The sequence below is a fragment of the Netta rufina genome, assembly GCF_964035555.1.
Source record: "Netta rufina genome assembly, chromosome: 2".
In the NCBI taxonomy this organism is placed as follows: domain Eukaryota; kingdom Metazoa; phylum Chordata; class Aves; order Anseriformes; family Anatidae; genus Netta; species Netta rufina.
In genome coordinates this window covers 113,557,499-113,577,017 of record NC_140124.1, presented here as the reverse complement: position 1 = coordinate 113,577,017, position 19,519 = coordinate 113,557,499, and the positions used below count along the sequence as shown (strand labels likewise).

General features: G+C 46.0%; 1 long non-coding RNA gene across 1 annotated transcript; it reads left to right on the top strand.

Moving 5' to 3' along the window:
• Nucleotides 1-413: 413 nt before the first annotated feature.
• LOC311206641 lies at nucleotides 414-17,091 on the top strand. Its single transcript, XR_014618207.1, has 2 exons — nucleotides 414-653; nucleotides 16,105-17,091. It is a non-coding gene; the product is annotated as an uncharacterized lncRNA (long non-coding RNA).
• Nucleotides 17,092-19,519: the final 2,428 nt, after the last annotated feature.

The following is a 19,519-nucleotide window of genomic DNA, read 5'->3' as shown; positions in this document are numbered from 1 at the left end:
AGGAGGAGGAGGAGGAAGGCGGGGAGGGGTGAGGGCGCTGAGGGAGGGGGCTGCCGCCCCGCCCTCCCCCAGCACAGGGATGACGTCACCCCCTCCAACCGTTCCAACCGTTCCAACCGCCGCCCCAACGGCCGCCCGCGGAACCCCGTGGGTTGGGGGCACCCCCCTTGTCCCCCCCTTGTCCCCATCTTGTCCCCCTCCATCCCTGCCCGCCCGCGCGGGGACCCCCCATGCTCTCCCCCCCCCCCCCACTCCCTCCCTCCCGCCTCGCCCCTTCCCCACGCCCACGACGTCATCCCCCCGGGGCTGGCAAGCGGCCGGGCAGCGGCTTCACCGAGCGGCGCCGCGCATGCGCGGGGGGCCCGGCGCCGGCGCGGTGGGGCGGCGGCGCAGGCGCCGGGGTGGGCGGCGGGGCAGCTCCTGCGCTGACACCTGCAGCATGTGCCAGGAGCTGCAGCGGCAGCCGCCGCCTCTGCCTCTGCGCGGCGCGGCCGCCCCGCTCCGGCGGCGGCGGCGGTGGCGGTGCAGGAGGAGGAGGAGGCGGTGGTGGAGGAGCAGCAGCAGCAGCAGCAGCAGCAGCAGCAGCGGCAGCTCCTCCGCTGGCTCCGAGCGGCTGCCGGCGTCCCTGCCTCCCGCCCGGCAGCGCCTCGCAGGTGAGCGTTGGCCGCCGCCGCCGCCTGTTGCCGCGCGGCCGTTGGGCAGCGCGCGGGCGGCCGTTGGGGAGCCTCGCGCCAGCCCAACGGCCGCTGCGCCCCGCGCCGTGGGGTTGGCGGTTAACGGCTGAGGGGCTGAGGGGATGGGGGGCGCCTCAAGGAGCCGGGAGGGGGTCCCGGAGATGGGAGACCCCCCCCTCGGGGGAGTGCCTCAGGGTAGGTGGCCGAGCGGTGGAAGTTCTGCAAGTTGCCGTGGCCGCTGTGGGGATGCGGGGGTGAGGGCTGCGGGGCTGCCCGGCCGCGGCTCTGCTGCTGCTCGGTGCTCACCTGTGCCGGCCGCTGCCTGTGAGCGAGCGTGAGGTAAAAGGCAGAGCCATAGTGCCATCGTGCCATCTTACCTCCGCGTCCTCACGCTGTTCCTCAAAAGAGCTCGATCCCGTCAGCGCATCTCGGGGTGTCACCCCGCCGCCAGGTCCCTTCCCGCGTTTCTTCAAACCCATCCCCAGGTCTCTGTGTGTGTGTGTGTGTGTGTGTTTTACGCCGGTCTTCTCTTTATTTGTCACGAGACGGGGTTGCGATCCGAAGAACTGCATGCCTAAAAATAAACCTCTCCTCGCTATAAAAAAAAGTCACACGTAAAACATCAGCTCCTGACCCAACCTCGGCGCGCTGTGGCTGCGGTCGGAACGAGGCGCTACGGTTTCGCAGCGGTAGAAGTAAAGACAAAACTAGGCACGTGTGCACGCTGTGGTCGGAGGCAAGTGGCTAATTCACAGATGTAATGCTTGGGATGCGTGGCTCCACAGTGGTGTGTAACTATTTCCACCAGCAGGTTTTGGTGTGCCACTGTTTCTGTGCACCCGTGCCTGAACTCTGCATGCTCAACCATGGTGGATTCAGCGCTCTCTTGGAAGCACCTCAGGCCCCCATCGTGACCTCAAGCATGTGGCTGTCATCGCTGTGTGGCAGCGTGACCGACTGATTCCACAACTGGAAATCTGGAAAAAAGTACAGAGTACACCAAGGGAAGGTGCTGGACAGCAATCTATTGAGGTTTAGAGAAAGGCGACGGATGGATTTATTGTTTTTTGTTTGGCTTTGGAAGATTTAGTCCTTCATTAATGATTTCCTTGACTTCTGCAGTCGTACGCTGTCAGACTGGAGGATAGATGATCTCCTCCTGTCCATTTTACTCAGTGTAAGTCTATTCAGAATAGCCTTTAATGGTCGGCACTGATCTAACTGCTATGCCAGGCAAATAATTGCACTGAGATCAATGAACATACACTGACACAAAACCGAAAAGAAAATCGGTCTCATGGTGTTTCATATTTGTATACCTGCAAGTCAAAATACACTGCGTTTATGACAGCTAATCATTTTGGGGAAAAAAGAGTCGATGCCCACCTTACAGTTGCCCAAAAAGTTTCTTTCTTCCGTTTCAGCAGCTTTTGGTTAGGAAAGTGAAGGCAGCAGTCTTGGAATGAGAACTATTCTGCAGAAACTTTTTGTTCCAGTGACTAATCTCCTTCTCTTTAATTCCGTGGTCTTAATCTTATTTTGCCCATGTACACGCTATTAGCGTTGGCCAAGGACTGTTTTCTTAGACAGGGCCCCTTAAGTTTGTCGCCAGGTGTCGCAGGGTTAATTCTAATGACTGTGCTTTAAACTGTTGCTCTTTGCGTTAATTACATGTGTTCCTATCTCTAGGCACAACAGCCAAATGTAAGTGGTGTGCAATGTTACATTCCAATTAGTTTTGCCGTGCAAACGTGGATTGTAGTTGACGGGTAAGTCTGACATGCACTGCGTGGCTTGTCGTGTTTTTCCTGGAGAGAGGGGGGTCTTGGGCCTGAGTCACCGAGGAAGAACATGGAGCCCCGCAGGCACAAAGCTGGTGCAATGGAGTGATGAGTCAGACCTCTTATCTTTAAATTTGGTATTGTGTGGTATTCAGGGACTGGGTGCATTGTGTTCATTGTGTACCTAGGCAAGTAACTAGCGAGTGAAAAACTCACTCAGACAATCCTCTGCCTCCGCGATGCCTTTTCTTTGCAGAGCTGATCCTCCTTCCATTGAAGTAAAAAGCTGTTGGTTTGGATCATGGGGGAAGTCAGGGTTTATCAACTTGCTGAGCAGATCAGGTCTGCCAGGCAACGTGTTCATTTCCTACGTTGTCTCAAATCCAACAGCAGGATGACCTAATGCTCGCATTTTCACGTTACGCATTGTAGATTCACATCAGCGTTCTTGGAGTTCTGAAAGTGGATCAAGAGTAGAGGAGCAAGAGCAGCGTTCCAGCTTCCTAGGTCCCGATATCTCTCTGTGGTGGGTGTTGCTGTGGACTGACAACTTTGATTCTAGAGATTCCAGAGGAAACTGGTGTTACTGCTAAATTAAGAAAAATGAAATTTCTTAGAGATAGTAGCCTCAGAAATATGTTAAACAGTGGGAGTGAAGACTGCTCACGCAGCTATTTTCAGGAACAAAACAAAGCCTTATGTCAGAGGTGTCCTCAGTTAGGCGCTCATTCTGAACTTCCTTGAATGGTAATCGTTAATAACACCATCTTCTCGAGCTAACAGAGCATGAAAATTCCTTCATTTATAATCATTTAGCGGCATGCTTGAAATTCTGTCCACTTACGCAAACAGCACAGGAACAACACTTTTGCTGAAAATCAGGATGGGGGTGGGGGATGGACACACAGGCAGGGGGGCAATTGTGTGGGGAGTAATCCGAATGGCCGGGAAGAGTATAATGCAGAGGCTCGCTCTCCTGCTTCATGGCAAAAGCTACCAGAGAGAGTGTGTTGGAAACATTATATGAGGCTTTTGCTTGAAAATTGTAGCAGAACATTATTGATCTGTATATTTTTAAATCTCATGAATGTCACCAGTCACCATTTTGTGATCACAACAGGCATTAGCACTAGTTTGGGAGGGGGTGTTGATGGTATTGGGAAAAAAAATAAAGTCTTCTCACATTGTCTTGAATTGGAAAACTGTTACAATGAAGACATATTGGAAAGCATGCTGGAAAGATGTGGCAATTTAGATCTAAATCATATCAATTCCAATCAAGTATAAATGCTTTATTTGTTTTAAAGTTAGCGGGTACACCTTTGTGTTCTCTAGATGTATAGATTTCTAAAATGTTACATGTGGAGAAATACAACCTGCTATCAACACAGGGAGGGTTCAGCAGTCTCAGCAGTTGAGATGAAATGCAAAGCCACTTGCAAGAACTTGGAGGTGCCAGTGGTCTGTGTGTCCAGGCGTGGAGATCAACAGACCTAAGACCAGTTGCACTGATGAGGAAAGTGATGCCAAAGCTTTGGAGATTTCCAGGAGAAAACATATCAAGTGTATAGATAGAGGTCTAAGAAAAGCCTTTAAATACACCATGTTTGGGTTTAATTACCTTAGAATTGGAACACCATAAAGTTGCAAGGTGACAGATTAGCATTGTGCTATTAACTTCAGTAGAGCCAGGGTTTTTCCTACTACTTAGGATAACCAGGACTGAAATATTTGGGGCCAAATTCCTCTCTCATTTATGATGATGTAATTCCAGTCCCGGTGCATTTTCTTCCTCGCAGTGAAGAGAAAGAGCTGACAACTCTACTAGCTATCTGCAGCATATCCACAACTCCTGCTAGAGAACATAATTACTGCGTAGTGCTCCAGTGTGCTATTCAAAACCCTCACCATTAACTCTGTAGTGTCATCGTGTCCTCCTCTCTCTGCTATGCGTGTGCTGATGCTGTGAGAAGTACTGCAGACAGTCCGCGTACTGGCGAGTATGCCACAAGGACCTGCAGAGAAATCCTCACCTGCCTCTTTTGCTGTACAGCGGCTGTGTTTCTGTAAGGGTGCTCTGTGTAGTCAGAGCAGCTTGTACAGAGAAATGCAGAGACTTCTGTAATTGTTCAAATGAGATTACAACTCCACAGAGTTCCACCCTATAATGTACAAGGTACGAAAATAAAGGCTCTTTTTAGTTAAGTCATCTACCAGACTGATGCCAAGAAGCAATGCGATATCTCAAATTATTTTTATTTCTATTTTTTGCAAACTTCTTAGCTGGAAGAGATGTCAGAAGAGCCAGGGGTGGAGATCTACAAAAACAAAGTAGACTCAGGTGGAATTTCCTCGCGTAGTGGTCTGGATGTCTCTGCTTATTTTATTTAAAATGAAATCCAAACTTTAGAAGCATGCTTGATTTTCTTTTCTCTTGGCGCTGACAAGCTCTGCCTTGGCTTTGTTGTCTAAAGAGGTAACAGCAATTAAAATGTGATGTGACAGCGACTTCTATGAACTGTTTTGTGATGTAAGAATCATAACGTAAGATTTTTTCTGACATGATGAAAATTAACAGGGGAAAGGAAATCTTTCAGCGTTACCAGGGCTTTTCAGCAGCTCAGCCGGAGCTTCCTCCTGCTTGCTAACAATGGCGTGTGAGTTGAGGCCCATCCAACTGGCAGAACTCCTCTATAGCGAGGTCTGACCGTGTTGGTTTAAGCAAAAGCCCGATACCAGTTTGCCCTTGGGCCTTCCTGGGGAACAGAGGAGCTCCTGGTGTTGTGCCAAAGTGTGCTTGTCATTCTTAAGGGCGACTAGATGCAATGAAAGCAACGAGACCACGCTGAGCTGTGCAGCTTGGGTGGTGCTGAAGGGTGGAATTGTTTTTGCACCCTGCCCTTGGTGCCTGCAGGGTGGGTGAGCAGCCTCCAGAAGGAAGAGCTGCGTCCAGCAGTTCCGGGCATCTCGGTTGTGAAGTCCATGGGCTACTGGAGAAAAGGAAAGGCAGAAGATAATGCAACTTTTTTTCTGGAATGCAATTATTGCTATTAAAAGATTAAAACCCAAAGGAAAGCATAACCCACCTGTCTTCAAGTAATAAAGATGAAACCACATACAGGGAAGGAAAGAAAAGATCAGCTTCCATCAGAAACTGAAGGGGGAGCAGAGGGAGCTAGCTGGTAGTATGATCTTTCTGGAAAGATTTGAGCTGACTGAGATCTGATGCGTGTTGCTCTGATCTTGACCCCGGCTCCTGGGCAGCTGTAGTCCCTCACCAGGTCTGTACACACAGGAGCTGTCTTGTTGCCCGTTTGTTTATGCCCTTCTGCCTCACAGAATTGCCCCGTGTGGCGGCTGTTTGCATCTATTGAGCTTTCTCTCAGCTGCTCTGTTGTACTCGATTGGAACCAGAGTTAAAGTTAAATGCTGGTTGGGCTGTGCTCCGCCGCGCAGTCATTGTCCCCAGGAATCACAAAGTAGGTCTTGACGGCAGCCTGAAGGAGCAGGCAGCTCTCCTCTGTTCTTCCCTCTTTGAAGCGCTCTTTGCTTTGGCACGCCTGTCAATGAGCCTGCCCGGGTGGTTGTGCCGCACAAACGGGAGCTGCGCTGCGAGGCTTGCCGCCCCGAAGAAAGAAGCAGGGCTCTTGGCTGCCCACCAAAGCCCATCACGGCTTGACAGCTACGCTTTAATGAAACGGACCGACCAACTTCTCGGCGGGCAGAGCGCCAGCCCAGCAGATGGGCCTGAATGTGGGCAGCCAGCAAAGCGGCTACATACGTGTAGACGCAGAGACTGTATGTACGGGTGCAATAAATGGGGATCTTTTCAGTTTGGGAAGGGTTGTCCAAATGAAAGACTGAGCTCTCGAACAAAGAGCCCGAAAAGAGACTTCTTGCGGCGAGGGGATGCGTTAGGGTGCTCGGAGGGGGGATCCGTACTTCCCTTGTTGCTCTCTGCTTGCTGTTTTGCAGGTTATATAATAAACAAAGGAGGCTGTTTAGTCTTTGAATCCAGGCACTCTTGTTACTATAACCGAGAATGTGGAAAACAACGCTTTACTGCAGTGAATCCTTTCGCAAACCTGTTCGAAGCTCGGAGCCTACCAGGATGCTCACTACTACAGTGAGTTCAGTGAAAATCTGTGCGTGCCATGCTTTTCTTTTGGAGTTAATTACGGTATGAAGTATTTCACTGAACAGGAGTTACATAGAAATCAGTTACCAGTAATGAGTAGAGAATGTAACAAAGCTTTGCATGTAGGTACCAGCCCTAATGCTTCCAAATCTGGGCACGGTCAGCCAGTGAGTAAATGCTGGGCCCCTTCCATGGATGGCTGTCAGCTGCCCCCTCCCCTGTGGAGGCCACATAACCATTGGTAATTAAACACTTACAGGTCCTTCAAAGAGCTAAATGTTAGTTGTGTCTCTACAGAAGGGACACAGAAAAAGCAAAATGACTTGAACCTGTCTGCAGAGGGATTGGATTTCCGAAGCCTGTGTCCCTGGAGGCCTCTGCCTAATTTTATCGGTGCGATGCTGGAGAATTGCCAAGCCTTGCTGTCTCAGGTCGCACAGTTTCTTGCTTGAAACTCCAGGTCTCCACATAAGGAGAGAGCACCAGTGGATTGCACAATGAATAGCATCACAGCCCCAGTTGGAAACTGCCTCAGGCTCCTCTTAAAACTTTGAAGGGTCTGTGGACACAGTTTTTCTGGAGCTTTACAGGGCAAACCAAGGATCTATGATTCTTGGCAAAATCCATAATGAGCTCTGGAAGCAATTTGCTTCCTCAGAGCTGTCTTCACCACCCTGATGGTTAGAGATTTGTTGGTTGTTTTTTTTTTTTTTTTTTTTTTTTTTTTTTTTTTTTTTCCACTCTCAGTATAAAAGCAGAGATTCAGCTGTATGTTTCAAGGACCTGTAAATTAGACAGATTAGCAGAAATTATGGGGGTAAGAAATCCCTTTCAGTTTCACCTGGAGGCACACGACAGCTGTTTGCGTGACTCCCAGATCCAGCAGAGCAGTGTGTGGAGGAGGTGCCCGGGAAGCTGGTGCTCAGCCTGCAGTCGAGATGGGCTGCCAGGGAGTTTTGGCCTGGAGGAGGGCATCAGGCTTTCGGTGGGGCTGGCCTGCCTGGTGGGGGGCCTTAACTTCTTATTCTTTTATTTCAGATGTGTTTACCATGTGACCCTGCTCATTTTTTCTCTCCTTAAGGAGTAACCATGCATAAACACTAGTCCGGAGCAAGCAGTTTAATGGTGGCCTGCACTGCTTAATGGGAACTACAGAACTTTAAATGTGCTGCATGGGAACTCTGCAAGTTTCTGCTCATTTAATCCCGTCTCCTTAGCCTACATCTACCATTCCCTTTTTGTACAGGCTGGGGTGAACATTGCTCTTAAGTCTCCGGTGATTTTTATCAGTTGTCTTATCACCTGCATTCAGCTGCTGCTGGTGGGACTTCCACAAAAACACAGGTGCAGTCCTGCAAAGGACTGGGAAAGGGAAAGGCAAAGAAAAACAGGATGGTGGAGGAGGGCTGTGAAAAGGGGAAGGTGGGGTGGAGAAATGTGAGATGTGAGAGGAGAAGGAAAACAAGGCAAAAGGGAAAGGTAGAAGGAAAGAAAGGAAAAAAAATGAAACCAACAATCAGGAAAGAGGGAGAGGAGGGAAAAAAAAAAACACAACAGTTCATCAGATGAGAAGTACTGCACTGTGTTAATGAATATAAATACGTGCTAACACTCAGTTCTTTTTCTCTTGATGTGATGGAGCAGGGCTCACCTTGCAACAGCTTCTTGGGGGAAAAAGGTCTCATTTGACCTCACGGGACTACTTAGATGGGAAGGTCACTTGAGAAGACCTTTGCAGGGCAAAGGGCAATGTTAAAGAGCAGCAGGTTCAAGGTGCATCTGTTTATGCCAACAGATAGGACGCCGATTTCCTTTTCATTACTGAGTCTGCTGAGGTAGGAATACATTTGTCCTCAGTTACATGCTGGCACTGAGAAGAGTTGCTCTATGTTTTAAGGCTGCAGACAGGCACACTGAAAGCTGAGCTGTATCACACCCTGTTCTGTATAACCTTCTGCAGAGAAAGGTGATGCACGCTGTCAAGTACCTTAATATCAGAGGTATTATTTTTGCAGTTCCCTTTTCTCTAGGCAGATACAGAAGATCTGAAACCAGTCAGCGTTCGTGAACATCTCATCAGTCTACCCTAAAAAGCACTTTGCTAATTTTTGCTTCCTAACCCATTTAATCCAGTCACGGTGAGTCTGGCATTATTATGGACAGCTGCATGGAAGTTGTTTGCACAGGAAAAGATAAACAGTAACTGTTGTTCAAGGTTAGTAACAGAAATGCAGCTACTTTGTGTATTTCTTTGCACCATGGACTAGCCGGGTCCTCCTCCTTATGTAGAAAACACATTTTGATGAAAGTTATGTTACAGTTGTCTCCTTGTAGTGCTCTTCCACATTTCCACAGGGAACGCTGTGTTTCTTATGTTCGGGGAGTCCCATGGGATGTTGCTGTTGACGTTTACACTAAAATGTTGCCTATCTTCTTTTTTAAAGATAATTATTCCTGTGCAATTTGTACCTTTTTTTTTTTTTTCTTCCAAAGCATGAAAGCATGTGGTACGGCATAATAAAACCTGTGATTTGTTGTGGGCAGTCAGATTTTTGATGGTGTGCTTGATTGTCAGAACAAACGACAATGGCTTCTTAGCCATCAGCTCTATTCCAAATAATTAATGTAGTGTTAGTGGCCTTAGTGAAGCAATGGGCTGTATTAGAGCGCCTGCGAAGCACGGAAACCTACTGTGCCTTTCTGTCATAAAAAGGGCCTGCCTGTGCTGTAGATCCTATGAAGAATTTGTAGAGATACTTGAAAGGATAAAACGCCGTATAAATTCCTAAAGTTCAAAGAGAAAATACCACTCGGGATAAAAAAAAAAAAAGGGGGGGTGGGGAGCTTAGCCCAGCAGCGGCTTAACCATACATGGCAGATCTTGTGCTGAGTCCTGTGCCATCGGTGTAAATGCCTCTGGGGTTCACCATGTACCCTGATGGAAGGACTGGGAGGAAGACTGAGAACACTGATCTTGGAGGGTCAGAGAGAGAAGGCATGCATTTGCTGATAAGTGATGCTGGTTCTCTGGGCAGGATGTGAACAGGAAAGGTTTAAGACGCGTACGGCTAGATCTGTCTTGCATTTCCCCTGAAAATGCCTTTTAAAGGCATTAATATGTATTTATCAGTATTACTGCAGAAGTATTAGGCCGGAAATAAAATTGGGAGCTATACAAGTCAGCAACTCTGCTATTCTAATGGAAGGGGAGATTGCGCCAGGTCTGAACTGATACTTTTGAGAAGTGAGAGTTTGTGAATCTAAGTCTCAAAAATGAGCAGGTATGATCTCCTCCGTGTGCCATATAATAACGTGAATGTCAGATCAAAGATCCTCGCCCTCAGGCCATGAGGGTAATCAAAAGTTCAGCAAAAAGGCTGGTTTAGAGGTGATGCTTCTTTCTGTCATCTCTATATGTGTCCTGGATGTGGCTGCTTCCTTTTCTTGCCATCCCTTGCCCTCCCAGAGCAACACACCGTCGACCAGGCAGCCCAGTAATTCCCTTATTCCCCAGCACAGAGCTGCTCTCCTGTATGCCCAAGCTTTCCCCTTCTGCCTGTGGGGCTTGGATTTAAGCAGCTCTTTCTTATCTCAGCCCCTGCTGCACATTGACCATGCATGCACATTATCTCCGTAACTCATTCACACTCGTTGTCACACAGAGCAATGCAAACCTCGGTGGCTGTTGCCGTAGGAGATGTGCTGGGACAGCTTTCGTGGTTGCCCAAGGAAGGGAAGGACATGGAGGCACTGTAGTGAGTGGCCGTATTGATCCCAGGAGTTGTTTTGGGCAGCTAAGCAGTGCTCGTGGTCCTTGCTTCCAGTAGTGTGAATGCTTGGCCACTAGGAAATCACGTAGGGAATGCCCTAGCATTAAATAAGGTGTGTATGGACACGTAGCAGTAAGTGTGTGCTAGGCACGGATGTGGGAGGCTGCGGTGGCTGCTAAGGCAGGTACGATTATTGGAGGCCATGTCGTGGTGTTCAGGCCTTTTTTCATTACAATAGGCATGGAAATGGTTCACAAAGCTTTCCTGTATTGGTAGGGGAAGGGAGAAGCATGGAGCCCCGTCTCTGTTCGGAAGCTGAAGCGTAGATTAAAGGCACTCCCCTTTTCCCCACGGTTTTGGTTTCAGGAGGCTGTAGCAATGTATTATAAGCAGTCGCGGGAGCTTTAGTGACAGCTGTTTTGCTTGAAAGCCTGTATCTGCCAGCGTCTGTAACATGATTTGATGTAATCCTTTGGATTTCCTCATGTTTAAAAAAGCTGCAGAGCCTTTCTTGCCTACCAAAACACATTTAACAGTTGAAATTTTAGCAGCGAGTATTTCTAAGGTCTACCATTTTGCATATCCTCTGTTTGATGATCCTACTGTTTATGTATTTTTAATACATCTCTCACATCAGTCTGAACATCCAATTAAGGACATAGCTTTGGAAAATATGAGAGTCGGGGGGTGGGGGGAGAGCAGAAGTCAAATAACACTACTGGAAACCTTAGTAGTCTAATTTCCCATACACTCTTTGCTGCTCAAAACCGAGCAAAAATATTTAAAACCCAAGTTGTCTTTCATGGCAGACTTCATGCCTATGAGTCAATCTCATCTTACTACTCAGCTGCCGAGCGAATTTGTCCTTGAAACCCAAATTTCCCATACATCACTGACGTGTGTTTAGCAAGACCTTGAAATTACGCAATAGCGGGAGAGCTGAAAGCTGCTGCCAAATCTACCAGCTGGTCCTGGGCGGCTGGAGCTGACCAGGAGCTGCAATTTCAGGCACTGCCGTGCTGCAGGCTGAAGGCAGCAGAGCTGCTGCCTGGGCCCCCGGCACCTTGCTGCCCCCTTGGCCAGGTGAGGAAATGTAGATTTACCCCAGAGAGCAGCACGCGGGGGTGTCACTTTTGTCGTGTTTCAGTTGCCCCAGATGGTGCACTTTTTCTCGGGGAACCGTACTTGAAAGGGAGAGGTCTGCACTGCTGTGGTGGGTCCTGTGGCACGCTGCCCCTCTCAAAATGCAAGGAGGGAGAGGGGGGATGTAGCCCCTGATTTTAGCACTCCAGAGTTAGCTATTCTGAAAACAAGTCCCGGGCAATTGATTTTGATACTTTTTTTTTTTTTTTCTTCCCCCAAAGGACTTTCTGTGGTCCTGCCTAAGAGAGAAAAACAGTGCTGGTCCTGTAACTGGTGTTAGGATTTACATCCCAATTAGCCGATATCAACACACTTATTTTTGCTAAGCTACAGACCTATAAACTTGGTTTGTTTGTTTTTTTTCCAGACCCACTTATCCAAAACTGCCAGCATCTTTTTGGATGATTCCCACAGGACTTTGGGAGGTGGGGAAAAGGGTATTTGTTTGTCATGGTGTTCCTTTATTTGCTTTTTATCTGCTTCTTTCCACTGAAATGACAGCAAAGGTTGCATGTTGTTGTAGTTAGCTCTTTGTGTGTCTGTTTTCATCTAAGGACTACAAGATACTGGGCCAACCTACGTTTTTGTAGTAGTCTTGAAATGCAGTAATCAAAAAGGATGTATTGCTTTGTTCACAAAGCCTCAAACAAAAAAGAGAGTGAAACTTCCCGGCTCTCTTCCTATCTGCTTGGCTAAGTCTAACGAATCTTTTGTTAACCAGGAGTCAAAAATCCATTAAGAGTGTTTTTGCTCTATATGCTTTACCTCATACTTCTACCTCTGTTTGGGTAGACCTTGATGTAGTTGTTTTCCAGTGGCTGGAACCAAATTTGTGAAATAATTTTGTGAAATGCCATTAAGTGTCATTTAAATGGAAGCTTCAGCTTACGCCCTTACGCAGCCCTTGAGTACACAAGCATTTGTTGGTGTATGTTACGTGAACAGATAGATCGGAAGCTCGGACCTTTCAGAGGATCTTCCCTGTTTTTCACAGCTTACATTTCACAGTTTATTCCTGTGGGGTTTTCTTGGTTTGTTTGTTTAATGAGACAATCCTCCCTTACCTTGAAGGAGCCGAGTGTTTGATGTGACTTTGTTCGGGGAAGTGGTAGCACCCGCTTGCATACTAAGCATGAATCATCAGTGTCATTAGATACTCAAGTGTTTTAAGTGGATCTCGATATATCAGGCTCTGCTCCATATAGTCTGTGCATCTGTATTAACCGGGTTTCTTAACTATTGTGTTTTTCTACTTGACAAATTCTCAGCAGAAGCATGTACAGCAGTTGCTTCTAAAAATGCCACATTTGTAACTGGTAACTGTGCTGTTACTGGTGGTTTGTTCTGTGTGTATTCTATATTCACGTTCTATTTTAAAATCTCCCTTTTAAAAAGAAAATGCATGGAACAGTTATCAAGAAGTGCTGCAGAGAGCTACCACAGTCCAGAAGAATTTACAGCAGAATACAAAGCAGTGCAGCTAATCTATGTCTCCTCAAGCAAAAGAGCTGTGTAACACACAATCTAGACAGCAGAGGCTTAGCTCCATGAATTCATGTAGCTCCACTGAAGTCGCTTCTAAGAGGATCGGCCCTGACTCTGAGCATGTTCCTTGTGAAGCTATTCATCATGCAGCGCCCAGCACATGCAGCTGGGGCGGGATCGAACCACACGTGCATCAGAGAAGGGAAATACATGCCTGAATATACACATACGTATGGCTACAAAGGTAGGGAGACTGAATTTCTTAGCGTTTTAGAGGGTGGGGTGGAAGGAGACAATGATCATTCGAAAAAATAAAAAAAAGTCAGGAATCAATATTCAGGAAGCTTTTTGAAATTGCTGTGTATCACAAAAAATAACAAGTAGAAGGTCGAAGTCGTAAGACCGCACACTGAGATGATGAGAGGCCCTTTCAAATGGGGTGGAATCCATGTTTATATTAGTCCTTGTTTCAGGAAAAGGGAATATTTTGAATGTCAGGAATTATTCTGTTTTTCTCAGCAATCTGACTGAGGATGAGTACCTTTCCCATTTATAATTTAAGTAATATTAAGTCAGCTTGTTTCTCAATGCCAGGCTTCAAGTCCTACACAGGTGCAAGTTCATCATTGTTGTATTTACCAGCCAAGTGAACTCTCTCCTTTGGTATTTAACTACTGCATCCTTCATCACATCGCCCACTGCTGCAAGTAACGATTTGTTTTTGTCAGATTTAGACCTATTTAATAACAACCTCAAATAATAAATGCTTCTGTTTCTGTCAATCAATACCCCTTCTTTATAACTTTTTCAACATAAGGTCAAAAAAAAAAAAAGACATTGTTAAAACTTCGGTAGCTGGTGTTAGAGCTCACTTCCACTGACAATCTCTGCATACAGTCCCAGCTGGATCAGCATGAGCCAAATGCCAGGTTAGCCCCTGGTTGTAGAAGAAAGGCTTCTCTAGGCTGAATAATAACAATAACAATTTGTGACCTTGCATATTTAGACCCATGTTTCATCCACTTTTTTCCTCTTTTCTTGTGCTGAGTACTTGAGACGATCAAAAATAGCTGGCAACCCTTTTTTGCTTGTTTGTTTTATAAGTATTCTTTTGAACTGACAAGACATGAAATCCTTGGACCAAAGGACAGCATTTGTTAGTAGGTTACAAGTGTCTGAAAGTGGAAATGCTGAATCTATTTACCTCAGCCATGATTTCACTGCCATAATAAGATTTTTTGCTCTGCTGCATGCACCAGGACTTTAAGATTATATTAGCTTACTTCGAGCTAAATCCAGATAGGGGATTTTGTTACAGAATATGCAAGGAGAGGTTTGTGGCCCTAGAAAGTCTCTTCAGTTCCTTTTTTTTAAGAAGATACGGGCTGGCTGGAAAGCCAGGGGACTGTTATGTAGTGTTTTCATGCAATCCCAGCTAACATGACGGTGACCTTCCTGCTCACACTCGCACGTGGCTCCCGAGGACCAGGCAGTATCTTGGTCGTGCCTCTCCCAGGCAGCCCTCTGCTTTCCCTTCGGGTTGCTTGGTGTTGATCTCTCTGCTGGACCTTGCAGTGACCAAACAGGTCCAAAGTCAGTGAGCAGCGTGTGCTTTGCACTACGCCCTCATTGAGCCCCTGCTACAAAGCCACAGTGGTGGCAGAAGAAGCAGTCGTGGGCCAGTACAGCCTGTACCGGAGGTCACCCGCCCGTAGGGTACGAGCGCCTAAGTAAACCCTTGTGTTCCCCCTCGGTAGGAGCATCCACAATGGCTGGAGCTTAACTACTATCATTTGATGATTCATTTGCAGTGCTTATTTTCTAAAAATTGCATAGCCTGTTCTCAAAAGCAACGCAAAGAAAAAGGCAGCTGTTATGAAAAGAGAGGAAGAAAAACTCCACATACAAAACACAGAGCTTTAAAGAGCCAACCCCACATTGTTAGGGTAGGAAAAAAACAACAATTTGCCCTGTCTTATCCTTGAAAAAGCTCAGAAATAGAGTTATATTTTTGAGGCACTACTCATACATATTTTAGACAATTAACCGAAACACTTGTGAGTCTTAAGAACATATGTATTTGGATTTGGTCCTGACTGACATTTCTTACTTTTGTGAGTTTCACAGAGAACAAATAGGGAATTTTTTCCTGTGATAACAATGAAAGTCTTTTATATTCAAGTGCTAATGGATTTTAGTCGTCATTATGATACTGAAATAAACCCACTGCTTTTTAAGGGTAAGAAGCATCAGAACTGACCAGTCCAAAGTTTACTCTTGTTGTATCACTGGATATGAAGACTTTCAGTGATGTGTAATGTTTTTCAAAAAATACTTATTTTCTGTGGAAACAACTGACCAACAAAAAAACTGTAGCTGAAACTGAAACTTCCCATTGAGGAATTCTGTAACATTTCATTGAGGAATTCATGATTGAGATAAACCTTTGACATCTCCAAATTCTTTTTTTTTTTTTCTTTCATTTGTCTGAATTTTAGATTTTTTTGTCCCGAAAAAGAAAGCTATTGTTCCTCTCCCCCATGTCTCCCAATAGGCCAGGCTGCTCAGCCTGGGGTTGTGTCTGTCTGGATGTGTCAGGAGCGCGCAGCCTCTGTGCCCGGGAGGAGCTCTGCTCTTGCTGCTGAGTCCAGTTGACAAGGCACCAAAATCAGGTCTAAATCAGGACCAAAGTCCAGGGAGGTACTCCAAAGCCCAGAGAGACGCAGCTTATCCCCAAACAAAATGTTCAGTGTGCCCTGAAAGTGATGTATTTTCCTGTGTGAATTAAGCGTGCCTTTTAATGAAGTACTTCAGGGAGAGGTTGCTGATGGAAGATTCCAGTTTTCAGCGCAAGGTAAAGTGCTTCCTTGGAAAACCTCCAGCTGTTCTGTTTGGTTCTGCTGACCAGCTCTCTTCTGAGGTTCTTGTATTCCCATTTGCATGTTTTACTTGGGAAATGCTTTTGTTGCGAAGGATTCTCTTCTTCTGAGATGTGCTCCCTCTTCTTACAAGTAGGGAATGAAGGAAGCAGTGCTGCTTCTCAAAGAGGAAGAAAGGCGTCACAACGAGGTAATAAATTTTCTCGCAGACTGATACACACATTTATGTTGCAGGTCCTGACCAACTTGAAGCCCAGAGAAACAAAAATCCCTGCCTCTGTGTGTGTAGCTAAGGGAATAACCCACAGGATGAGTCATGAATGCAGCATTACTAATGACCCTACCCACACCACAGCTGCTGAACCTTCCTGCAAGGCAGAATCAGCCGCAGACCTCCCCCAGATGCCAAGAACATCTCATCAATACTCCCTGCAGCTGATGATCTCTGACAGGCTTTCAAACCTGGCCCCCACCTTCTAGCTGAGGAGCCTGTGTGGGGACTCGAAAAAATCTGTTCCCTGCCCCATGCGTGACGGGACGCACCCACGTCTTTTCCCTGGCCTCAGCTCCTGTGCCATGAGATCCCACAGCCCCCGGTAATCATCGTACTGCTGATTTCACCTCTAAGTCATGAAGCTGCGGCAGGGGATCACACTACATGAGTGAATGCATGCAAATAAATGTAAAGCACACAGAATGGGGTAATTTCTGCAATCTTAATAATGTGGCTATGTGCCTATTAGCATTTTCTTTGATGGAATAGCTTTCCTTTGGCGTAGGGCAGCATATATTTTTTTTAATGACCTTTGTAAAGGCAATTCACGAAAAAAAGGGTAGAAATAGTGCAGTGTTGTTTCTGGAATGGGCTAAAAATCATTTTGCAGCTCTTGTTAAACAAGCAGCATTTCTGCGAGGGCAACACAAAATCTGAGTTAAAAGTGGAATTAAGATCCAAAAAAGGGCACGTAGAAAGCTAGGATTAAAGAAGACAGGAATGTGAAATTCCAGCCAAAGAAGAAAAGTCTGATAAATATATTGGAAGCTTTTGATAGCTGGAAAATACATAGAAGGGCATCTCGTTTCATTTTGGCTTTTGCTTTTAGCTGTCAGTTTACTATGACTGAGTTTTTGTTTGCATTCTAAGGAACGTTTTAGGGAATGGCATTTCTTTTGCTTCTGACTGTGATCAGCCAAATAAATGTGAAGGATTTGACCTATGAACGTGAGTTCTCGTGTTGTTTTCATTAAATCTAGATTAAGTCATGGATTTTTCTTTTTGCATCGAGGTCTGTCATTCTGTTTTCTCCTTTGTATTTCGTTTTTCTGTTTTGCTGCTGTTGCTGTTTTCTTCTGGGCCAGTGGAAGCCCACACACACATTAGGAATAAGTCATTTTCATAAAAATCCTGGCACTTCCCATTTGCAAACCTATTCATGAGTACTGCTGCCTTTTTAAGCCCTGTGCTGTCTTGCAGTGCAGCCAGGGTAAGGGTTCGCCATTTCATCACTCCCACTCTCCCACTGCTGCAAGATACTCATCCTGCTGAGCTGGAGCTACGTGAGTGACCCTTGCTGAGAGTTGCTTCTCTGTGGTTCTTCTTGTGGGTGCTTGACCTGCAAGATGCTTCTCAGAGTTGCTCAGTCTGTTACTAAGTATCTAGAGAACGTGTTTGTTTTTTGACAGAACTCATTTGTTGTGTCCAGGGGCTTTAGCAGGCTTTCTCACAGCCCTTGCTGCCATGTTGAAGTTTCCGTGAAGTCAGGTGCTGTTGCCCGCTGTACATTGTAAGAAGAGCGGTGCTCCTGATTCCGATGCAAGCGACACCAAACATGCAGACCACTTTTAAGCGTGGATTTGTTCCCCTTTTCGTTCTTGGTGTCAGCTGTGAGAAAACATAGAGCTTCATGCACTTTAAAGAAGGCGGTTCCCAGGTTATCCGCGCTAAGCTATTGCCTCAGAGTAGTTCAGAAGGAAAAAGCAACCACAGGCTTCACTTGATACTCCTGGAGCCAAAGGCTGCAGAGTTGCTGCTGAAGACTCCATTCTCCTGTGTGACCGTGTACAAAACCTTTGACCTTAAGTCAAGGAAAGGGGATCGATGGTAATGGTTCCCAGCCTGCTGAGATACGGTTTGGGGAGACCAAGAGGTTTTTCAGGATCTGGGAAAACAAGGTGGGGTAAAACAGACCTTCACTGCCGTGTGAGTGAACAGTTGCTGAAAAAGATTAAGTGCTGAATTATTGGTATGAATTCAGAAACTGCATCTTTTAGTCTCATGCTGGCTTCTCAAGGAAGGTAGAGTTCTCAGGGCCCTGTGCAGTACTATTGACCCTCGGGATACTGCACTTATTTTCAACATACAACTTCCAGGTGGTAGAAGGCTTTCAGCTAAACCAATGTTGTCTGTTATGGTTGTGCAGAAAAGCTTGGAAATAAAATATGTCAAATATAAAAATTGAAAAACTAATTTTGAGTCAGCCCTATGATTTCAGGGTGATTTGTGCTACTCTTCTCCATTTTCTTTTGAAAACAAAGTCAGCATCAAACACATTTTTTAACAGGAATTAGTTTGAGCACCAAACAAGTAGCTCATCCAGAGCATTTTAGTATTGCTGTACTGCAGACCTATTTGAAGTCTAGGGCTTAATAAAGTAATTTTTAGCGCTTAGGAACAGAAGTTTGGATTAGAGCTGCATATGTAGCAGTGTGCCTTAATCTGAATTAATTGATTCTGGGAAGTGAAAGTCAAGTGCATGAATCTACTGTGTGAGCAAAGACAATGGATTTTCAGTTGGGATGTAGGAGATAGCGACAATTCACATCAGTATGTGCTTATTGATATTTTCATACTTTTGTTGAAGAAATTATAGCATAAATTTAATCCTTCCTCTTCTTCTAGAATGTTTATCTGAAAATGGGAATCACTTCGGTTTTCAAGGATCATTGGATATTTACTGAGCGTATAAAACCAAAAAGTGGTAATCATATTTTAGAAGGAATCACTTGTTAACTCTTCCTTGTGTGTTATACTGTGAATACAGGGTAGTTTGCATCGCTGAGAATTATCACAGAAGTGTGTATGGAAAAATTAAGGAAGAAAAGCTGAAAACAGGCTTAGCCAACTGATGCACTGGGTTTCGTTCTGCCTTTATCTTTAGCTCCCGCACCAGGAGGAAAAGTATTTCTAATTGATGACATTCCTCAGTATTTGACAAAAAGTGAAGCTACTGTGACTTCCATACTTTGCTGAGGCTGGATGAGGAGTCAGGGGACAGAGAGAGCTGCAGTGCATGGGCAGAGCAGTGTGGAAGAGTTTGCACTAAACTTGACCCATATCAGTGCTACCAATTTGTCATTCTTCACAAACATAAGAGGCATCACGCTGCTGTCTGCCTGCCCAGTGGTGCTCCAGGAAATGTTGAAGGCTAGCGCAATGAAGAGGCTTAGTAAAGGGATTGATTATTTCTTATTTTCCCCCTTCCCTCCAAGTCTGTTTCATTCTTGGCAGAGACGGTTTCACCTTTCAGAACCAGCCGCGAGGGCATCATTCACCTGCGCTCCTCTGGGATGAGCTCGCTTCATGAATACAGCAGCAGAGCGGAAATGTGCGTGGGACTTGTAAAGAAGGGGGGTAAAAGAGATTTGATGA